General features: G+C 43.1%; 1 long non-coding RNA gene across 1 annotated transcript in view; it reads left to right on the top strand.

Annotated features, from left to right (window-relative positions):
* Positions 1-17,345, top strand: part of LOC138286736 (uncharacterized) — a 230,882-nt gene extending 213,537 nt beyond the window's left edge. The window contains exon 3 of the long non-coding RNA XR_011202038.1: positions 17,257-17,345. This is a non-coding gene — a long non-coding RNA (uncharacterized lncRNA). The remainder of the gene's footprint in view (positions 1-17,256) is intronic.
* The last annotated feature ends 5,622 nt before the right edge of the window (positions 17,346-22,967 follow it).

The raw sequence follows: 22,967 nt of genomic DNA, 5'->3' as shown, positions 1-22,967 counted from the left end.
TCGAAACCCTAGGAGCCCCAAAATCTATTCCAGAGATAAAGAATGCGATCATGAAGACTGCTAAAAGGAAACTACTGGGTGAGGTTAAATTCCTATCAAAATTCTACCTCACTTACATAGACATATTAGCGTCCAAGTTAGCCAAAATATATTTAGTTGCAAATCAAAATGTTTTAATACCTTATTCCACCGGTGTGGCCATCATAGCTTCTCTCCCGAACTCAGACGTGGCACAATGGGCAGATCTTCATTCTGTCCTCTATCTGAATATTGATTCCAACATTTTGGTAAGGTGCTGCTAGCTTCCTGTTTCTTTCCCCTCCAATGGCAGGGTGACTATGCTTTCAAATACCCAGAGCCAACACGGCCAGCAGTGCTTAATTTGTAAATAAAGAGGTGCCGGTGCTCAAAGCCCTTCTCTTAAACACGAGGCTTCTGTAATTAAATCTGACAGCACTGAATACTGAGACCGCGTAATCCTGAAGCCATCTTGGGCCTCTTAAATCCATTTACGGCCACCCCTGCCCCTTCAGCTCATCCTGCAACTTTCTACTTTCTCCCTTTATGACGCTTTTTCGTTTTTCCTTCTTCTGTCTTTCCCATATGTGTCTTTTGCTCGCAGCAAATGCTTGAGGCAGAAGAATAATCCCCGGTCCTCACAAATAAGTGCCGGTGCTCAGCACCGGAAACAACAAACACAAATTAAGCACTGGGCCAGACGTGGAGTCTTCTCTCCTAAAATGAGATGACCATACTTATCTGTTAGCTATTAAGGGGCCACGTGACTCCCATGACTTGAGCCTGTCGAGCCCACAGACCCCCTTTCTGTTTACATAATTGTTAGTGGCCCATGGATGTCCATGTGACATAGCCACTGTTTAGCCCCTAGTCTACACTTTAGATTTAGCTCTCACTCTGTACATTCTTTTCATCCCTCCAGTCCTGGCTAAAGAGCCATATCCCTTCTCTTGTCAAATAATAAGACCCTGTCAGATTCTCTGGCCCATACTACTTTGTGCTACCAGGACTGACATTCATCTTTCCTCTTTCTTTTTACCTTACCCACATTGGCTGCACTCTGCCTCAGCTTGAATTGGGCCCATCAGCATTGATTGCTCCATTTCCTCCTGTATACTTGCCCATGCCATCCCCACCACAGCCAGCCCAGTGACCATACTGCTTTTTGCCCATTGCCCAATATCCTTGACACCCCTTGGACATGCCTCGTTCACAGAGTGCTGGATCGTTGACTATATTTTCCCACAGTCTTTTAAAAAAAAATCTTTTTATTGATTTATCAAACAACAAACAAATATTTGCAGGCTTCAGAACAATGTCCTGGGAGAGGGAGTAGAGTAATTAACATTGAGGAGCACTCCTCTAAGTAGAACAGAATGCATAAATGTCATGCAGTTCAGATTACAATCCCATGGAAGCAGTTTCCCTGTTGCCCGGACTTTGATGAGTCTAACAGTGGTGAAGAGGTAGGTCAATGCACGTTTATGTGTGCCGGGCTAAAAGGAATTGTTCTAAGCAATTCAACTTGCAGGGTGTTATGGAGTAGTTTGTAATGCATTTGAGTCCTACACTTGTGATGTGCAGAGCACTGTTCCATCAGTAGATGGTCATTTATGGTTGTGGATATGTTTTAGTACCATGTAACCCTTAGTACAGTGTTTAAGTCTCATCTTTAGCTTCCCATTTTGCCACCAGTGTGTCCCAGCTTTCACAGCCCATGCGTAATTGCCCCTTGTCCTTCAATGAGTTCAAGACTCTCGCCTCCGTCTTCATCCTTCTCAAGACTATGTGGAGCCATTTAATGATATCCAGTGCTGTGGGTGCTTTCTATTTCATGGCTATTTGCCTTTTGAACAAAACAAGTGCCAAATAAATGAATCTGTGTAGATATTTATCCGTCTTAGTTCTGGGTCGTATTCCTAATAGGCATGAGTCAGGAGTAGGAGTTAGTGGGTGCTCTATGATCTCCTCTATCTGGGCGGTAATTAAATGCCATGCATGTAGCACAGGGGGGCATTCCCATACCATGTGATAAGATCCCACCGCAGTTAGCCTGCAGCATGGGCATTGAGGTGTTCGGTTGGGGATAAGTAGGCTTGGTGAATGTAGTTAAACTGCGTGAATCTGAATCAGGGATTATGAGATACCTCCCGCACATGACGCAATGCACCCACCCATTTTGGTATCGTGAGTTGTTGTGGGAGGACAGCATTCCACGTAGCGAGTTCTCGATCCATGAGCACGCCGGTGGCAGTATGTAATGCTGTGTATAGTAGTGATATGATTCTTTTCTGGCCGGCGTCGGAGAGCAATATATGCAAGACAGGCGATTGCAGTGGTTCCGCATCGCCTGTACCCCATGTTTCATGTAGTAGTTGGCAGATGGAGTGATAGGTCAGGAAGTTGCCCGGGCTCAAGGCTGCAACCTCCATGATGTCCGTGTAGGACATTATAATACCGTCCTTAAAGAGATCCCCTAGTGTTATGATTCATCCTGCAGTCCCAGGAGTCAGGTCATGTAGCGCAGCTAGTTTGGGCCCTCCCGGCATCTGGGATATAAGAATCCAGGGAGAGTATAGAGGAACGCGAGGTGTGTTACTCACAAATCGTGCCCAGCATCGTTGAGCTTTCCCCATTAGGCTAGATCCCCTTTGTGGTTGGTGTGAACTGTCTGTTAACCATACACACATGGGAGTGACACCTATTCTCTCCTTCACCATCCTTTGCTCTGGGCTCGGGCATTCACTGAGTCAGTGTAGGGGCCATTGCAGTTGCGCTGCGGCATAATAATGTTCAAAATCTGGGGCGCCCAATCCTCCCTCAGCAAGTGGGCGCTGGATAACAGTTAAGGCTACCAGCAGTCTACCTTGTCCCCGTATTAGTTCCAGTAGTAGGCCATTCAGTTCCCAGAAATTACTCCTAGGGAGCCAGATTGGAAGGGCCGTAAAAAAGTAGAGCAGCCTGGGCAGTATTAGCATCTTGGCAATTGCCACCCTTCCCAACGTTGAGAGTGGTGAGGAGCCCCAAAAGGGTAAAGAGCCCCTGATCGAGTGGATCACGCGGCCCAGATTGCCATCTCTAAGTGTCTCTGTGGTGTGGTTTATTTGTATGCCCAGGTATTTGATGGACTCATAGCACCAGGGTAGGCGATGCTCCGAACCCGGTTCCCTGAGGTGTGGGGGAATCGGGACCAGAGGGAACCAGCATGACTTCAACCAGTTCACCTTTAGGCCTGACAATTCCCCAAAGGTGTCTAATAGGTTTATCACATCTCCTAAGGAGGTAGGTTTGTCTCTGAGATTTATTAGTGCGTCAGTATTCCTTCTCTAATGGGTGTTTGAGGCACCATAAATCGTGTAGCCCCCTGCATGTAATCCATGTACCCAGGTGTTGGGACACCCCCTATTGCTTTGCATGCTGACATCATTATAAGATCCTTTTGGCCATACTCCCCTTTTCATAAAATAACTACCACAACCTGAGCAGTCTGAGTTCAGCTGTAGTGGTTCTGAGTACATCGATTCAACCACTAAGGTTGATTTGCTGTCTTATGCTCAAAGGAGTCTTGAGTTTATTCAGGTGTTTGAGCTCCATCAACTCTTATACAGTTTATTCTCTGCTACGTTGCCATCCTGTTTTGGTTGGCTAACTATACTTTTAAATGTTCCTCTTAGACAAGTCTTGAATGCATCCAGATTTACAGAGATGTTGCTGTGGGCCTGTTAATTTTGAAGACCTATTAAGGATAGTTTCTTAATTTCTCTCAAATATACTGGTTCTCTTATGAGCCTACACTGAGTCTGCACTTGAACATACATTCTACCCTTGCTCTCAACCGCTCTTAAGGTGACTACCATGTGAGTATGATCTAATCTTATGTTGCCTGTTGATCAGTCTGACAATTCTTTCAATAGTGCCAGTGTAACAAAGAAATGATCTATTTGCCTGTATGTTTTGAGCACTTGGGAAACTAATGTATAATCTCTAAGTTGCCAAACAGTATGTAGATGCACCTACTCTTCTTTTTGTTGTTTGATACAACTTAAATGATTTGTTCCAATCACATTCCCTTATTTGGAGGAAACGTATCTAATTCGCCCTTACTATGCTAGTAATGCATATTGTAAAATGGAAGCTAGAAAATGTTTTCTTCACAGTCCGACTGAGAACCAGTACTAAATTTACGCTACAAGTCAATGTAAACATAGAAAGATGTGATAAAAGAATAAACAATGGTTTATAAAGGGAATTAGCTCCCTAGACCAGGGGTCTCCAACCTTTTCTGTAATGAGAGCTACATATGTTCAATGAAACTTATCGAGAGCTACTAATATTATTAGTGTTGTAATAGTAACCAGGTCAGACAAAATTACATTAGTGGCTACCACATGCAGAATTTCTACCAGCGACCACATCCATGCATCAGGCATGATTGTCAGCAGTATTGTAAAAAAGACTCTGTCAATATGGAATGCCTCTACATGGGTAATCCATAATAGCCATAGCTGCAATGCCTCTGGCACCAACGTAATAACATTTGTAAAAAGTCTCCCCAACACAATATGATTTATCACTCAAATATCAGCTTTAAAATATTTTGGAAGCTCAGTCATTTTCTTCAAATATCAGTTCATAAGGTAAGATAATTAAAACATTTTGGCCCCAAATACACACTTTCAATTTCGGTAAATGTATATAAATTCAATCAAGCAAAAGCTTCTAATTTGTTAGGCTGGGCTCCACACAGGAGAGCTACTTACAGGTAGCTCATAAGAAACCTGCCCTAGACTGTACAGATAAGAGTATGGTGTTGCCAGTGTCAGATGGTGTTATAGTTCCTCAGGAGATTCATCTACATATTCTTTGTGGTTATTTTTTTCTATGATGAGATATAGATATACATTCTTTTGTGCACATTATATATTGCATTGTATATCTTGTTTCACAATGCAATGTATTTTATATTCATTAGTTTTTTTCATGGGAGAAGTTAGTGTTGGAATATCTTCATTCTTCTCTCCTGACGTTCGGAGTACTGTCTTGCTGTGGTGATGTCAAAGCCCTGATATGACGTGAGATTTCACCAATGAGTGTGTGAGAGAGCTCAGATGAAGATGGCTGAGAGGATGACAACACAGCACCTGGTGGGGTGCTATGCCTTACACTTCTCCCATAACTGAATGTAGAATATTTATCCTTAAAGTACCTGTACTACTTGAAAATTGCTACTGAATATGGTGTAAGATCTTTTGAGCTTAGTCTGGTGATGTCACAGAATGTTTGTTTTGGTACTTAAGTAAAGAAAATAGAGGGTTAATGGTGCTGAAGCTTCCTGGAGCTGTTACAAGCTAACTGGTTGGCTCTAGTTGAATTACTCACCTCTAAACAACTACATGCAAATCGGTCATGGTTCTATCCTAAAATGGACAATCCATTCCACTGTCATGTACTCTATGGACAAGACAAAAGGGAACCCAAAGGCATTTTAGTGTTATATGTCCTAATCCATTGCAACACTTTTAATGTTAGTCTCCATTATAGGCAAGGTCCAAACCAGATAGATACAAATTCGTTTTGTTGTAGTTGCCACAAAAGGGACACCTGCAACCTCAGTTTCAGTGACACCTTGGTATTCTAATGCATTTGCTTACACACAAATTTCTGAAAACCATCCTTTACTGCAGACAGGGGAATTTTGTTTCAACAAATATTAGGGACGTGTCTTTTCCTATCATGTCCCAGAGTCCAGATGCCAAAGGAAGCAAGTTCTCAAGCATCAGTATTGCTTGTATTCTGTGATGAAAGCAGGCTAGAGATCTCTCTCCCTTCCAACTGCGACCAACACCCATGCTTTCTGCCTGCTGCGCAAATGGTGTGCAAAGTTATTGCGTTCTAAATACAGGCAGGGCAGGCATAGGATATGTCTTCTCTTTCTATTACCTGCCAAAGTGAGGGGTCTGCCACCACGAGCATGCAGCTTCCTCAGTGGTGAGGTGAGATAGTGAGAGCCTACGTCTTCTTGATAACCGTGACCAAGTTGTATTTTGTGACAATCTGGACTGCAGTTGATACAGATAAATAAATTACACATTGGGAATACAGCTGGAGGTAAGTGGGGTCTTTGATATTGTTTAGGTGTAAACTTAAGTCAGTTTGGCAGGCATAAAAAATGATAGTGGGTGAAGAGCATTTTCATCCTTCACAGGAATCAACGCTCAACGAGGTCAATGGATCTTTGGATCCTGCATAAGGATGTGGTAGAACCAAACAGTAGTATTTTCAATACAAACCAATTGGATTACACAGTATGACTAATGTGGCCATACAACACAAACTCCAGTCTGGCATAAAGTTAGGGAGTGTTATTACAAACTTAAAGTCAAAGTCATGTAGACAATTCACAAGACAAAGTTATAACGATACAGACTCACCAAGGGTTGACCAAGGCGACGAAATACGTTCAAGCGAACTAACATCAAAAGAACTAGGCACTCAACAAAGACAATACAGAAGATCAGTGAAATAACCTGATTAATGGAAAACAAATGTTGCTCAGATTTAATAAACATCAAGGCAGTCAAAATCATCAAAATTCAATTTAGCTGAGCAAGGAAAAACCCTACAGATGAGCCAATTACAGAATGACATGTGTGGGGACAACCATATGCAGGCAAAAAACTAAATGAATAAAAAGGGCAAAAATAATTTGGAAAAAGATAACATCAGGCATCAGGTTACTAACTAAAATAGGCAAATAGTAGATAAATAGGGAATAGGTCAGCATATCAGAAGCTTGATCAAGATCCTTTTTCTTACGGGTAGGAATATATCTCTAATTATTAGCAAGGCATTTCAAAGGGGCAAGGGTAGAGAGGACGGTACCTCTCAGACTCCAAGGGGCTCAGCAAGTGGTGAAGAATGGCAGGGAAAGTTCTGCTCAATCTGCATCTTAGTTCCACTGTTCATCACTATTTTAAAGTTCATAGAGCATTTGATTTCTCGTATTTTTGACCCATCTGGGGTTGAAGGCGCAACATCCAATAGAAATCAATCATGCGATTTCAATTTGAAACATCCACAAGGTCTCCCAAGTCTGTAATTAGCACAATGTCCATTTGTACACTCCACCCTAAGATTGAAACAAATGTTCAATACTATCAGTCCACACTCTGTGTATAGAACAATAGACATGTATTACCAAACTAGCCTTCCCCTAGTAACAAAATCTGAAAGAAAAGTACACTTTAACAAGATGACAACATTTTCTGCACAATCACAAATACAGGGCCTAGCAGACCTTACTTAGGCTAATACAAATGAATGAAAACATCACATTAATACATTCAATTAAAACACATTTTAATACGTAGACTATGAATTTAGCATTTATAAGTCTTCATTAGCATTCATGTGATAATAACTTTAAACAAACTGACTTTGTTAATACATTTCAGTCAGTGTGACGCAGAACTGCATTTCTCTATTTTTGTACATATATCTAAAGCATTTATCATAAGTAGTTCAATATTGTTTCAATACAGACTATTAGTTTATGTTCTAAAATATAACTTAATGACAGATTAATTTTTCAAACACGTAATTTAATCTTAATACCACCTATGTTTCAGTGAATAGTCTAAGATGAATGCCCACTAACCTATATTCTTGGTGCATCTCTCTACATGTAAAGTATTTGGCCCATATTTATAAATTTTTAGTGCCGCATTTGCGTCATTTTTTTAACGGAAAAGCGGCGCAAACATGCAAAATACAATTGTATTTTGTAAATTTGCACTGTTTTTTTCATCAAAAAGCTGCGCAAATGCAGCGCTAAAAAAGTATAAATATGGGCATTAGTGCTTAAATTAACATAATGCATATACTGTCACCTATAGATGATGTCTGTGACACGAAACAGTACTAAAGTTTCTGCTACATCAGCAGTGTCACTAATTAAAATAATGGTATAAAACACAAATGTCGTACGTGAGTTAACGCACGAGGCCGGAGGGACAGAACTAGTCTGTCTTCTATGTTTAGGCGCCTCATGACGCCACGACCAATCTGTAACGAGGACGGTCGTGACATCAGGGGGCGGCGCCGCGGAAAGGCAGAGGCGCGAACAAAGCGCGGTGTTGCGGCCGGCCGGCTGCTCGTGGGCCTTATTCCTTGTGGCAAGAATAAAAGATATTAACATGAAATCTGTCTCCATCGCATCCTTCATACCTGCCACTACAAATGGCGACCAGGGTCACAGCTTCTACCAAGGCCCACCTTATCTGGTGTTTCGGGAGGCCAGTGGAAAGCGCTGATATCTCTTCACTGGGGACTACATGCAACCCCTAAGGCGCTGATGCTGCGGTCTCCACACGATTGACTTTGACGACTCCTACCGTTCTGCGCAGCCCAGTAGCCTCCCGCTTTCCGGCCATGTCGCAGACAGGTCATATCTGCGTGCCTCCTCTCTTCCTGGACTCTCCTGGTAAGCCATGCATGAAGTGGAAAGGATGGCTGCGCGCATTTGAGAACTATATTATCTCAATTGATGGTCAGGGGTATAGCCCCGAACGGAAAAAGTCTTTGTTATTCGGACTGTTGGGGAAGGCTGGACAAGAGGTTTTCGATAGCCTGCCGGTATATGTGAATCCCCATGGAGCCACAGCTCCGCTGAATGAGTACCAGGAGGCTGTACGGCGGCTTGAGTTGCAGTATGCAGAGGAGTGCAACATCATGGTGGGGCGCCATAAATTCGCACTGCGGAAACAAGAGGAAGGAGAGACTATCGAAGAGTATATTGCATGTCTACGTGTTCTAGCTCAAGATTGTGAATTTGAAGTGATGACTGATACGTACATTAGAGACCAGGTGGTGTTCTACTGCCATTCAAAGAAAGTGCAGGAACGTTTGCTTTCATGCAGGAATCCTTCGCTGAAGGACGTAATTGCCATTGCAAAGGCAGTGGAACGCTCCATGGTATCTTCCAAGGAACTGGCGAACACTAGTCAGGCTTCAAATGTGTTCTATGTACAGGACAGCCGTAAACATGTGCCCGGAAATTCAGAAAGGGCAGCGAGTGATAGAGGGGGAGGCAGGAGGCAGCTCGTCTGTTATAGATGTGGGTCAAAAGATCACTTAGCGGATAGCAGGGCCTGCCCTGCCGTGCGCAAAAGCTGTTCTAAATGCAGGAAGTTGGGCCACTTTGCGGCAGTATGCAAAGCAAAAAAATATAATACGGGCATGAAAGTGAGCTCGGTAAGCGAGAATGATACTGATGCGGATGCGGACATGGTGTTGTCCATTGATGGTGAAGACGGTAGAGTGAAGGGTCCCATTGGCTCCGTCATGATTGGTGTGATAAAATTGCCATTTACGGCCGATTCTGGTTCCCCCCTTACCCTGATCTCTGATAGGACATTTGATTCGAAGTGGCAAGATGTACGACTGCACAAGACGGATGTGAGTCCAAAGGCCTTCGGGGAACACGACATAGTGATGAAAGGTTACTTCTGGGACTCCCTCACCTTTCGAGGGCGCACTGTGAGAACAAAGATATATGTGGCTGAAAATGGGAGGAGCCTTGTGGGATGGAAGGACCTGGCAAAGCTAGGTGTGATGCTAGTCCCTGGGGCAGAAGATCCCATAGTTCTGAGAGATGACTGGGTCAATTATGTGCAGCCTGATGATTTACATGATGGATTAGCTGAGGTCCTCGAAATGTTTGACTCCGTTTTTGAAAACAAGGTAGGGTGTGTAAGAGGATTTGTGCATGCTATACGGTTAAAAAAGGGTGCCCTACCAATAAAACACAAAGTCAGAACGATTCCTCTTTCAGTAAGGGGGGAGCTTAAGGCTGTTCTTGATAAGCTGAAAAGGGAAAGAGTAATAGAGGAAGCAGGTGCATCAGAATGGGTGTCCGCAATCGTGGTGTCCAAGAAGAAGAGGACAGGGGACATTCGGTTGTGTGTAGACCTGCGGTCACTGAACAGAAATATCCTGGTGAACTGCCACCCACTGCCCAACATTCAGGAGATATTGTCGGCCACAGCAGGATCGAAGTTTTTCACCCTGATAGACCTGAAGTCTGCATACCACCAGGTATGTCTCACGGAGGAATCCAAGGAACTTACCACCTTTATTACCCCGTTTGGAGCATACAGGTACATCCGTCTTCCATTCGGCCTTGCATCGGCCTCGGGCGTCTTTCAAAAGCTAATGGACCTCCTTTTCTGCGATATGAAGGGGGTTGAAGCATTTCAGGACGACATTCTGATACACACGGAAGACGAGAAGGGGCACTTAGAACTGCTGCGCAGAGTGTTGGAGGTGCTACAAAAAAGGGGGATGACAGTCTCCAAAGACAAGTGCAAATTCATGAAAGACAAGATAGAATACTTAGGGCACGTGCTTACCCCAAATGGCATTGCGCCGAAAGATGATTTAGTGAGGGCCATACGAGATGCCCCTTGCCCAGGAGACAAAGACGCCTTGCGATCGTTCCTGGGACTCAGCGAATACTATTCCAAGTTCATGCAAGGATACGCAACCACTGTGGAGCCTCTAAGGAAACTGCTACGGAAGAACGAAAAGTATACGTGGACACAGGAACAAAGCGCTGCCTTCGAATCCGTCAAACAGGCAATCGCCCCAGTATTACGACCGTACAACAAGGACCTCCGGAATGTAATCACGGTTGACGCTAGTGCCAAGGGAATCGGTGCAGTATTTTGCCAATTCCAAGGGAAGAAGGAGAACACTGTTGCATTCATATCGCGGTCATTGAGCGAAGCAGAGAAGCACTACAGCACCATCGAGCGGGAGACGCTCGCGTGCGTCTGGGCCGTGGAGAAACTGAGAAATTATTTGTGGGGCAGGGAGTTCGAATTAGTCACCGACCACAAACCCTTGATATACATGATGGACGGTGAAGGACGTGGCAATGGCAAAGCCAGCTCTAGGCTCCTACGTCTACTGTCTAAGTTGCAAGAATATCACTTCACCGTCAGACACATCAAAGGGGGCCTCAACTGCAGGGCGGATTGCCTATCTCGCATACCGATCCCGGATGAGGAGAATGATTCCCTGGACGACACGGAGTGCGTTGTGGCAATGGTTGACGCAACAGCCATGTGCGAGGGATCCATATCAGAGGAAGAATGGTTGACGGCTCAGGAGAAGGACGGGACTATGCGGAGGGTGAGGGACCACATGAAGGCTCATTGGCCCCCTATCCGGAACTTGCACGGGGCACTCAGAAGTTTCCAACAGATTAGTCCCGAACTCACCATCGAAGGCGGCTTCGTGAAGAGACACGAGCTGTTTGTACCTCCGGAAAGTTTAAGAGACAAGCTAATCAGGATTGCCCATAAAGGCCACCCGGGCAATACCGCTACAAAGAATCTCCTCAAGCAGTACTACTGGTGGCCAGGGATGTGCAGCGATGTCAGCAGATTCATTGATCGGTGCGGACCGTGCTTAAGGGCCGATAAGCACTGGAAGACGACAAAAGGAGAGTTGCAGCTGGTGGACATACCTGCCGGCCCGTGGAACAAGATTGCCATTGATTTTGCGGGCCCATTTACAAGGCTACCTGACGAGTGTAGACATCTCATCGTCCTTACGGATTACTTCTCCAAATGGATTCACTACAAGTTCGTCAGGGAAGTTACCACTGAACGAGTGATCAAGGCATTGACGAAAATTTTCGCGATTGAGGGACAGCCGAAGATCATGGTGTCGGACAACGGCACCCAGCTAGTGTCCAGGCGGATGACGGATTTTCTGTCCAGGTTGGGGATTAAGCAGGAGAAAACCCCGCTGTACAGCCCGAAGAGCAATGGGCAGGTTGAGCGTATGAATAGATTCCTCAAAGAGGGCGTGCAACAGGCGATCGCTTCCAACATGAATGTGAAAGCGTTTCTGGCGGACAAGGTGAACACTTTCCATAACACGCCCAGTGAGGTTACTGGACACACTCCGTTTTATTTGATGAGAGGGAGAAGATGCATGAGTGAGCTTACCCCCAAATTCAATAAGTGGTATGACATGAACCGGGAAATTGAGGCAGAATCTGATGAGAGATTGAGAGTCAAAGCAAGAATAGTGGCCAAACAGGAAAACAATAAGAGGTACGCTGACATGGTGAATAGAGCCAAAACAAAAAATATAGCGCAAGGGGATTGGGTATTGGTGAAGAAACCCAACAGGGTGATGAAGGGGGAGTCTGTGTTTCAAACCCCGGTGCGTGTGCAAGGAGTGACATGAGGGGCAGTCTGTCTGGAAGGAGTGGGGTGGCGGAGCAAGGACGACATAGTTAGGCTCAAGGCTGGGCAAGAGAAAATCATCATGAAAGATGTCCGTGTGGATGGGGCCGAAGGCACGGATGATGTTGACGAGTGGCAAACTCACGAAGCCAGGGATGTAGTCATTGATGAGGAGGAATGTGTGAATACGCCTTCCAGTCCAGGAATAAGTGGACAGGGGAGTGCGGAGCGACGCGAGAAGGCATGGCGTGGCTTGACGGCTGCCTCAGGACAGAATGGTTGCAGGCCCGAATCTGTGGAGAGCGACAGTCACAATGTAATGGGGTCAAGCCTAGAGGATGCGTGCGCCGTCAAGGCGAATTCACTTCAGTATGTTACTCCGAGCAGGCCAATTAGGCGTATCCGAGCACCCAAGAGGTTCGAAGATTTTGTTATGAGGTGAAGTTCCTTAAGTTTCTTGTTCTGTTGAAAAGGGAGATGTCGTACGTGAGTTAACGCACGAGGCCGGAGGGACAGAACTAGTCTGTCTTCTATGTTTAGGCGCCTCATGACGCCACGACCAATCTGTAACGAGGACGGTCGTGACGTCAGGGGGCGGCGCCGCGGAAAGGCAGAGGCGCGAACAAAGCGCGGTGTTGCGGCCGGCCGGCTGATCGTGGGCCTTATTCCTTGTGGCAAGAATAAAAGATATTAACATGAAATCTGTCTCCATCGCATCCTTCATACCTGCCACTACAACAAAGTTACGCATCAAAAAATCACAATTGATAACGCATACACAGAGTGCTGTTTAATAGCCGTGCAAATTCCTCCTTTTCTGATGGATTACCGCAATATTCCTGTTTAAAGAGCGCGCATTCACAACATGCTTTGTGGCTGCAGCAGGGCGTCGGCTATGAAAAGAAAAACTGGTGGGCCCTGACCACTGAGTTTTTACTTCAGGCCCTGATTTCTGAAATGTCTACGCAAAATAAATTCTCATTTCAAGGCGTGCGGCTGCAAGCTGCTTTCTTTGTGAAAAGCCGTGCTCGCGCCACAGCTCAGCGTTGCTCGGTGATAAAAGGCTGTGTGTAGTGCAGCCTTCAGGACGGGATATGTCCAGTGAGAACTTCTGGAGACGAGTCGCGTGTCTAACCGAATAATCATCAAATATTCCCGGGGCGGAATTGACAGCACGAGACACCGATGCCAAGAAAATCTATTCTCCAATTTGCTTTCATTCCTTGTGTTTGTGGACCAGGCAAGTTTAAATTCTTCACTCTAAGGCCCCAGAATGTCTGCAGCACTGATAGTGGGGTAGTTCCTAACTGTTCTCGTCGTTTTTCAGTTCCTCTGACTGGGAGACAAAATGGACAAACATCTCTGCTACCATCGAAAACAAGCATTGTCAAAGCCAATAGGTCTAGCTTTGGTAATCTGGTGCTTTTTTGTTTACATTTTTATTGCAAACACATGCCACAGATGCCACAAAACTAAAATGAAGAAAATATGCTGCCACCGTGCCAAACATGGCAGCTATATGCTTGCAGTTTTTAAAAAAATGAAAAAAATCTATTTCCCATTGCATATGATCGTTTTAGAATAGCACGGGTGCTTCCTAGTAAGTAGATATAATTGTAACAGGCAAAGAAAACCCTTTTTAGTTTTAATGAGCAGAACAGGGAAATATAATTCTTACTGTCATACAGAAAATCTACTATTGTCTTTGAATTACTGGAGCCTCAAAGCATAGGGGTCTAGTCACAAGGATAACCTAGGTCATAAATGTAAGTTTATGACAGAAATTACATTTTTTATGCCTCCAAGAAGTCACAAAAAGATTCCTGGCAGGAGTTAGGACAATTTAAGAGTGGGGAGATCTCGAACACGACTGCTACGATCTTCACAGGGATGAATCCCACTCCATTGGTGGGAAAGCGGGCGTCCACAAGCATGGTTTGCTTCGGAATTGGAAACCTGGCAAATACTTTTACATTTGTGAGTATTCACAAACTCTGATCCATCCCCTTTCCACCCTGGAACGACTTCGAAATTCTGTGCCTCACAGGGCTTGCATAAATCCCTTTCTAACTTGGATAAGTGAGTGGATCAAGTGGGGAAATGGCTTTCTCCAACGGAAAAAATATTCTCCCAGTGGAGAAAAAAGTGCATGTGCACAAGGGATCCTATTCTCCTTGTGCAAAGTTCTCTTCTAAGGAAAACTCCCCTCAGCAGGAATAGGATCCTGCAGGGAAGGTCATGTGAGATTCCCATGAGTAGGCTTGGAAATCTGTGCCTGGTGTAACTTTCCAGGTGTATGCCAAGGAATGTTTGTGAATTAAAAAAAATAAGAACAGATTACAGAGGAGCATAAATCTCCTCGCTTATTATTTCTACATTTTTCTTGAATCAGGCCCATAGTTCAAACACACAAACACGACTTAAAATAAAAGAAGAAGAATACATTGATAGAAAAAACAAATTGACAAAGTAAAATATTGTCCCACCAGCCTTGGCACAGAAGTGCACTTAAGGCAGCATTTCGCAAACTCTGGGTCACAAAAGTATAAGCAATACAAAAAAAGATACCTTGAAATTCTATATTTATCTTGTCAAATTTGGTGCTTCTCAAAGACAGACAACAAATGTAAGGCTATGTCTTTGGATAAACTGCTGCTTATTTTTTTGCTGTTAAATTCCTCTCACTTTGCAAATGTGCTTACTGTATATTAAAAAGATTGCCCGCCTCTTGTCCATTAAAGATAGGTGGGTCGCTAAAGGTTATTTTCCTAAATATTTGGGTGAGAAGCACTGTTTTAAATGGATGTGCACATGTAATCAGGAAAATGCTGTAGCATACATTGCAAGAGATCTAATTAATGATGTGGACTGAACAACTGCCCCATGTTATATGATGAATATAGGCAAAAGAAATTTATAATTAAAAGTTGAATAGACCAATAAATAAGAAGAAAGGAACCTGACCCAAAGCTCCTCTATGTATTTCAATAGTATGTATTCTGATGCTTTCGTTGTTGAGTCCATAAGTACAGTAAAATAGCTAATGCTATTTTTAGCCCAGACCTAAAACATTGCAATGAAACTCAAATTTTGTATCATAGCACTACTTCCTCAAGCAATGCAGGGCCATTTTAGTTCTTCTTTCCCTTCCTTATTTTCGAGTTACGTTTTAATGATATTACAACTTGACAAATCTCTAAATGCGTCTTTTTTTCCTCCACGCTTCAAACACAAAGGATGAGGGATATTTAATTGTTGGAAACAGTACAAGTCATCGGATCTAAAGAGTGACAAAACCTGATTTTGTATCCTTTGCCTGCCTGAGGGCCTCAGAACACCCCAAGAGTACTTCAACAAATGTTAAACCTGTGTCAGTAATTGTCTATGCCAAACTCTTGTTCACACCTCAAGTCAATGACATTGTTAAAGTGGTCAGTATGTAGCTGTTCATCATACTGAATACTCCTCCAAACTAACTACGAATTCAAGATTAGAGAACCCTGGTCTGGTCATACCTCGAAATTTGCAATGTCTCACTTAAAAATGCTCCTAGAGGAATTGTTTAGATATGATTTGTGTACATAAGATCTAGTCTTCAATGAATGAATAAGACAACTTCATACTGTTCAAATTCAACATATTAATCAATAGGATTCAGGAAGTTAAAAAAAAAATTGCAACGGATACAACGAATGTCCATCCCATAGATAACAATACTATATATAACTCCCCCTAGATCACACAATTGTATCCCAACAGAAGATCCAGAAAGGGTTATAACCATCCTTTTGAAAGTCCTACATAATAATTGCCTGGTTTTCAGTCCCAGTTCAAGCAATATCATGGTCTTTCAATTCAGCTTGTCAAATGAGAAGGTAATGTACACGTTTCAGTCTGAGGTGGCAGTCAGAGGTCCCTCAGATCATTATCAAGACTCAGGCCCTCATTATGACCCTGGCAATCTATAGACCTACAGGGTCACGGTCGCGGTCGAACCGCTACCAAAGTGGCAGTCCGACTGCGACATTACGACCGTGGCATTACCTCCATGGTCAGACCGTCGGCACCGCCACTTTTCAGGCTGCCCGATGGTCTGGCAGTGCCCGTGGTCCCAATCCGCGAGGTGCAACGCTGCAAGCAGCGCTGCCCTGGGAATTACAACCCCTCTCTCTGCTGGCATGTACATGGCGGTTTTGCCACCATGTAATGGCTGGTGGAGACGAAGGTACCAGGGTCCATAGAAGGGGGCCCCACACTGCCCATGCACTTGGCATAGGCAGTGCGGGGCCCTCCCTGGCCAACCCCATTGCGCTCTTTTCACTGTTGGGTGCTGGTGCACCCTACACACTGTAACATTGCTGCCCGCTCACTTATGAGCCGGGGTCAATGTTGTGGGCTGTTTCTGGCTGGGTCAGCGGAAGGAAACTCTGTTTCTGACCACTGACCCAGCAGGAAACTCGTAATAGGGGCTGGTGGAAGGTCACCGCTCTGGGGAACGGACTTTCCCATCCACCAAAGTCAAAATGAGGGCCTCAGTGTTGTAAAATAATACAACAGGTTGCAAAAAAGACTCCGTAGAAACTCTTAAGCGGACTTCAACCTTCTAAATACGGACCACTAGTGTCTGTCTCCATCCGCTCAACCAATGCGAGTGTCATTTAATCCAGGCTCCCTAGGTGTCTTACGAAGGATTCTCTACAGACAATCCTTATGAGAGATGTTCTACATCAAAGTCCAACTAGCTGAGGGAAATGAGATGGGTACTTGGAAAGAGTGATCCTGACCTCAGAACTTAAGGATATCCTTTTGCCTTTATTTAATGAACACCCCTCATGCTCTTCTCTTAGGTTCACAATGCACTTTGTGTGATTCTCATTATTTGTTTTAGGTAATGTCGAGACGAACTTAAACAAAAATGAAAGTATATGTATTTTGAAAAGCCTTTTCTGAAACCTCACCTTTTTGTTCCTTTCTCCAGACTGTTTTCATTAAACTGCAGCAGTTTTCGCAGTGGACCTGTGATGTTACCTATCCCAGGGAAGTCCAGGCAGCTCCTTTCTCATGTTGTGCCTCAGCTGCTTGGTTTATTCTGAGCCACCGTTCAAGACAGGTATGTGTCTGCTAAGCAAATCGATCTCTTCATTAACTTACTTCTGTTCTTAGACATCTCTTTTGTGTGATTTTTTAAGTTAAGTTTATATATTTTTATTGACGGAAATACACTACAGAGTAAACTTGCCCATTTGAAAATAAACCTAGGAGGAAAAGCCTCTACATAAGCCTCTCAAGAAGGCATTAGTTACAACAGGCACCTAGCAGGGCAACACATTTTAAGATCAGAACTAAACAGCTAACATATACTTTTTCATGGTATCGCAATAACCCAATATTCCGGATGAAATGGGGGAAAGAAAGAAGATTAGTAGAGTGACACAGAGCATAGAGCCGCCAAAACCTCAACTCTTCAAAAAATATACTAAACATTATTAACCCCGGGTCAGATCATAGGGAGGACAGATCCTTCCTATGCTAAATAACGTCCTTACCTTCATCGCAGTTCTGAGTATCTTTTCCCTGTCAGCTGGCACTTTTAGAGCACACATTGAGCAGACACAATTTCTAACAGTCCATTACTGATTGGCTCTGGGGTAATGCCTATTATGCCACGGCACGTCCCCCATGAGCATGCTGCAGTTACTTAAGTTGTATTTCCATAGTAATCATTGTGTGCACTGAGAATCCCTCAGCCCTCCTCCACTGGAGGACTCCATTGCGTGTGGGCGTGCTCACGGTGCCCTCCCACTCCTCTATCTTGCATACTGCCTGGTCTTCTTCCTACCAGAAAGAACTTACGTTTTCTCCTTTACTGGTTTGATTGATATGATCATTTCTATTAGGGAGGTCTGCATATAAAAATTATTCATAGTTTAATAACGTTGCCTCTCCCTTGGAGAAATCACACTGTGCTGCAGGTCTTATGTCCCAGGGGCCTTGGGATATTTCCAGCTCTTAAAGTGTTGGCGTTGGAAGAAGGAAACTGCCCCATACCCTTTCCCTGGTGTTTCTGAGACATTACCGCAGCTGAAGGAGCACTGATGTGGAAGAAGAAGATATAAACATCACTCAAAGCTTCCTCCTAATTGCAAACAGTCATCTGAAATTCAGGAACCCTGTCAGAATCCTTGGTGCAGCACTAGCTCGCTTCACCCACATCACCTTCAACAAAAGAGCACTGTGGGCCTTTGGTCTGATCAAGATTCCAATGGCATATGCTCCCTTCAGACCTACATATGTTTTCTGCCCACTGTTTCCCAGCACAGTTTGGCTTCTGTCTTTCTTTCTCAGCTCCTATAAGGCTGCAGTCTTTGGGGACAGGCTCTGCATCTCTCACCAGGTTCTCTGCCGCTCTCTGAGACACATTGATTGCAAGCATTGGGCTTGGAAAAGGTTCACAAGAAAAGATAACAGACGTGGAAGACTCTGAACGCTTTGAGGTAATTACTAGTCAGGAAAAAAGAATACATGTCTATGGAAGATTCTATGATGTCTTATATAAAAAGCCCTTAAGCTATGACCATGACAATATAGTAGAGTATCTAAGACAGCTTCAGGTGGGTCAGTGTATCTTGTTTGAGGCAAACATACTGACTAAATACACTTCCATTGAATCAGGTTGTGCAGGAACTTTGACCCTGAAAGTCATCCAGGCTGTATGTATTTCGCTGTGAAGTATATGTGAATTTTACATAGAGTTTCACACCACACTCATTGGCACCGTTTAATTATTAATTTCAAATGATTGGTACTATCAGCTATTTTGGAAAGGAGTGCTGTATGTATTCTGAAAAACTAGATTCATCTTAGAAAGTGTAGCTTTTGGCATCCTGTTGTACTCCTGAAAACAGAAAACAAGATATATTTATATGAAGTACGCAGTAGATTAGCCTTCATGATGAGGAGTGTGGCGAGATGCAACCAAACCGGCTAGTGGGGAGAACACTTTTTACCCAAACACACCTTTTGTTTGAAGACTTCTCCTGATCATTGGACATTGAAGACTGTCTCTTGATCACCTTTTTAGATTTGGGAAAAGCATTCAGCCTGGTGAGCTGGGAATTCTCGTGAGCTGTGCTCAGCCGAGTCAGTGTCAGGTCCTGATTCACCATATCAGGGAGCTTGGTGAAGTTGTTAGTAAATGGTCATTTAGGAGATAAGATAGCTATGGATATAATAACCTGGCAGCGGTGCCCTCTGTCTCCACTGCTCATTGCTGTTTTTACAGAGCCCTCAGTGGTTTAAATCTGTAGTAATAACTGTACTGCAGTGTCAAGATACATTGACCTTGTAATGTATACGAAACAGGAGCAATGTGTGCTTCAAGACTTCACTGAACCTACTGCCAACCATATACTAACTACATGTAGACTAGAAGTAGACCTGGAGAAAAGGGAATGGGACAAGAGAGAGAAACAGAAACAAAGAATATTGCTACTCTTGCTGGCTGCTCAGCTGGGCTTGACCTGCACCACAGTAGTATTGATATTCAAAGACAAGAGAAGGCTTTCAGTTTACTTTTGTATTGGCTTTGGCATATATTTTATTATATAGTATATGATATGCCTACTGACAATCTCTATATTTCCAACTCCCAATTGTGGAATGAATCTCATTGTTTTCCAGAGCTGAAACATAATTAGAATTGATATAATACACATGAGCAGAAATCACAGCTGTTATATGTTTTTTGCAAAAGAGAACTACCTCCAGGATTTTGTGATGACATTGAGTGGCTCTGACTGTGTTCAACATAACTCGTTAATAACTGTAACATGTAACATAAAAAATGCTAATTAATATCACAAAGCAGAGTTGGACTAGGACATAAAATAGGTCAAATTAAAAGTGGCACTTATGAGAGAACCAGATAGCGGCCCATATTTGCTTATCATGGCAGTTAGAAACTTGTAAAGACATGCAGTATAGCTGTGTTTTACGATATGGTAGACTCCAGACATTTTTCTTGAAGAGGGCAATGTTTGTGATCATGTCTGAGAAATAATTAGCAAAAATCGTCTTACAAGACTATAAAACAGGCCCACCAACAGCCCAAAAAACAGTCCATACACGGATCTGTCAGCCCTTTAGGTACTGTCAGATTGCCCTATAGTCCAGTCAAAGCCTGTCATAAAGATTTCCTAAACAACCAATAATCATATGCTCATTTTAAGCAATATCCTAATACCATGCATGTTCTAATGAGAATTAAAATTTGAGTAAGGCAAGGTTCCTACCTCCTTTTTTAGAGATAATGCAAGTGTGAATGGAGTTTTATAATTCCAATGGATGGTACCTAGTGAAACAATCGAGTGTGATCGGACAGTTATAAATCTATATAGATGACTCCATGACTCCTGAAATAATATTCAAGTGCAAGATCTACTTTGTTTACACCAGTGCTTTGTCACAATATTTCTCTGGCACCAGAGATGTCTGACATCGACTTTGAATAATAACAGATTGCAAGGATTCAAAACTTCAGAACAATGGGTCGTAGCTCAAGCATCATTATATCACGATTGACTAATAAGTATGCTATGGACCACAAGGCTGTTATACTCTATTTCAAAGTGGTCACCACCATTTGCAAGTCTTGTGAGAGTCCTGTGGCTCCATGTGAAATGTAGTCCTTCTTGTCTTGTCTCACGTGTCTAGCGTAGACCACCCATCATAATCATGAAGCCTCTTTCCAGGTGGCATCCACATACTCTGCACCCTGCCATCCCCTCCTACTCCAGAAGACCTCATGTCTCTGTGTTATACTGGAGTGCAGTGCTAACAGCATCCCTATCTTTACTCTGAGCTGCATTCCATGTGGAAGGAATTTAATTTATTTGCTCATGATATTGGCTGATACTTAGCAACAGAACTAGATAAAACTGAGTCTGGCTTTAACCTTATTTTAATTTTTCTTAAGTTGTAGGATTAAAATCAATAGTTAGAAGTCAAAGGTGTCATTATCTGGGGCTGGGTGAGAGGTTTTGCTTGCAGAGAAGCAGTCTTGTTTGAGTGATGCCCCAAAGTGATATTTTGGTACATTGTTCTAAGGAGAAAATGTCACTTGTATGCCGACAACTGTGTGTAAATATGATTGCCAGCAATTAATGAAATGACCTGGAAAAACAATTTGGGTCAGCTGCCAAAAGCTGTGTTAAATTTGTCTACATCATGGCTCTGATGTAGGCTTAAAGATGGTAGTAGACTCTTCTTTGTAAGTTGGATGGGATTGTTGTACTGTTTAAAGGATGATATTGCTCCTAATTTTGAAAGTGCTGTTTATTAAACGTTTGACACTATAGATGAATTTTTAAATATCAGATTTAAGATCATTTCAGATTTGTTAAGACTGTATAACATAATGCATAGGAGGCTGAAGATTCCAAAGTAGCATAAGAGGTGCTTCATGAACGGTTATCAAAGGAGTGCAGTATTCCAGCAAATGCCAAAAGATACTAATCTACATGTGAATAACAAATGGAGTCATCATATAGCTTCAAGATTCTCATCTTGATATCAAAGAGTCAGAGAAAGTAATATCTAGTTAAATTGGTGAAAAGTTGGGTCATCAGCTAACAAGAGAAAAATACAGTGTGGCAATTCTGTTTCCCAAGACGTCACACATCTTGGTTACATCAGATGAACAAGATGACCAAGGTACATGGGACAAAGCTGATGCTGAGCATTATAAGCAGAAATCCACAGTTATTGATATTCAAGAACCGTAAGACAGCAATCAAGAACTGTGGTGTAAAACTGAAGATCTGATTTCTCACTTCATATCAGACTACACCATTAGGGGAGCTGACCTGAATTGTTTCCTAGATCTGTTGCTAAAATTCCAGATTCACACTTAAATTTAACCAAGGTTCACTACTTGCAAAGCAATCTGGTCTTCAGCCAAAATCTCATTGACCCAAGGACCGCTGGCTCACACTAATTTACATTTTGTCTCCTTCACCTCATTTTTAATGAGATTCAAACACTCAGATGGATAGTGGTTTTCTTACCCTATCTGATCACACTCCATCACACTCTCATCACAATTTCACTTAACTTGAAAACAATCCAGACAAATAACAACAGATTCATAATGAACACATGCCTACTGAAAAATGCATTTAGGAGTCGAAAAGCTGCCTTCACAGATGAGTTTTTTTAAACAAGTATCTTTTTTCCCATAAAAGTCAAGAAGAAATTAGAAAAGCAGCGAGGTGCATGGAAACATTTATAATCATGATTGAATGATCTCTCTCTCAAGTTGTATTTTCCTTTCAGGAGAGCCTGATTGCCAGATTGATTCTGAAAAGTCACTTGGCCGTAGGGGACACAGACCTTAATGTCATAAGCCATCACTATCCTAATTCCCAAGACAAAGACCTATAAGCTATAGACTTATTTCATTACTTATTATTGTCAGAAATGGGGCTTATGGTTGGCTAGGGTCTGCACCTAAGCCAGGCAGAAAAACCACTCTATTCAGGGGAAGTAAGTTACACTCTAAAGATTACCTGTGCTCACCCTCTGGTAGCCTGGCTCAGAGCTGGCAGGCTTACCCTCAGAGGCAATGTGTAAAGTATTTGTGCAATACACTCGTAGGAACACAGTGACACACCTCAAAAAGACTCAACACAA

This window comes from Pleurodeles waltl, chromosome 3_2 (assembly GCF_031143425.1).
Source record: "Pleurodeles waltl isolate 20211129_DDA chromosome 3_2, aPleWal1.hap1.20221129, whole genome shotgun sequence".
NCBI classification, from domain to species: domain Eukaryota; kingdom Metazoa; phylum Chordata; class Amphibia; order Caudata; family Salamandridae; genus Pleurodeles; species Pleurodeles waltl.
Note: the sequence above shows the minus strand (reverse complement) of the source record. Positions and strands in the feature narration are given on the sequence as shown.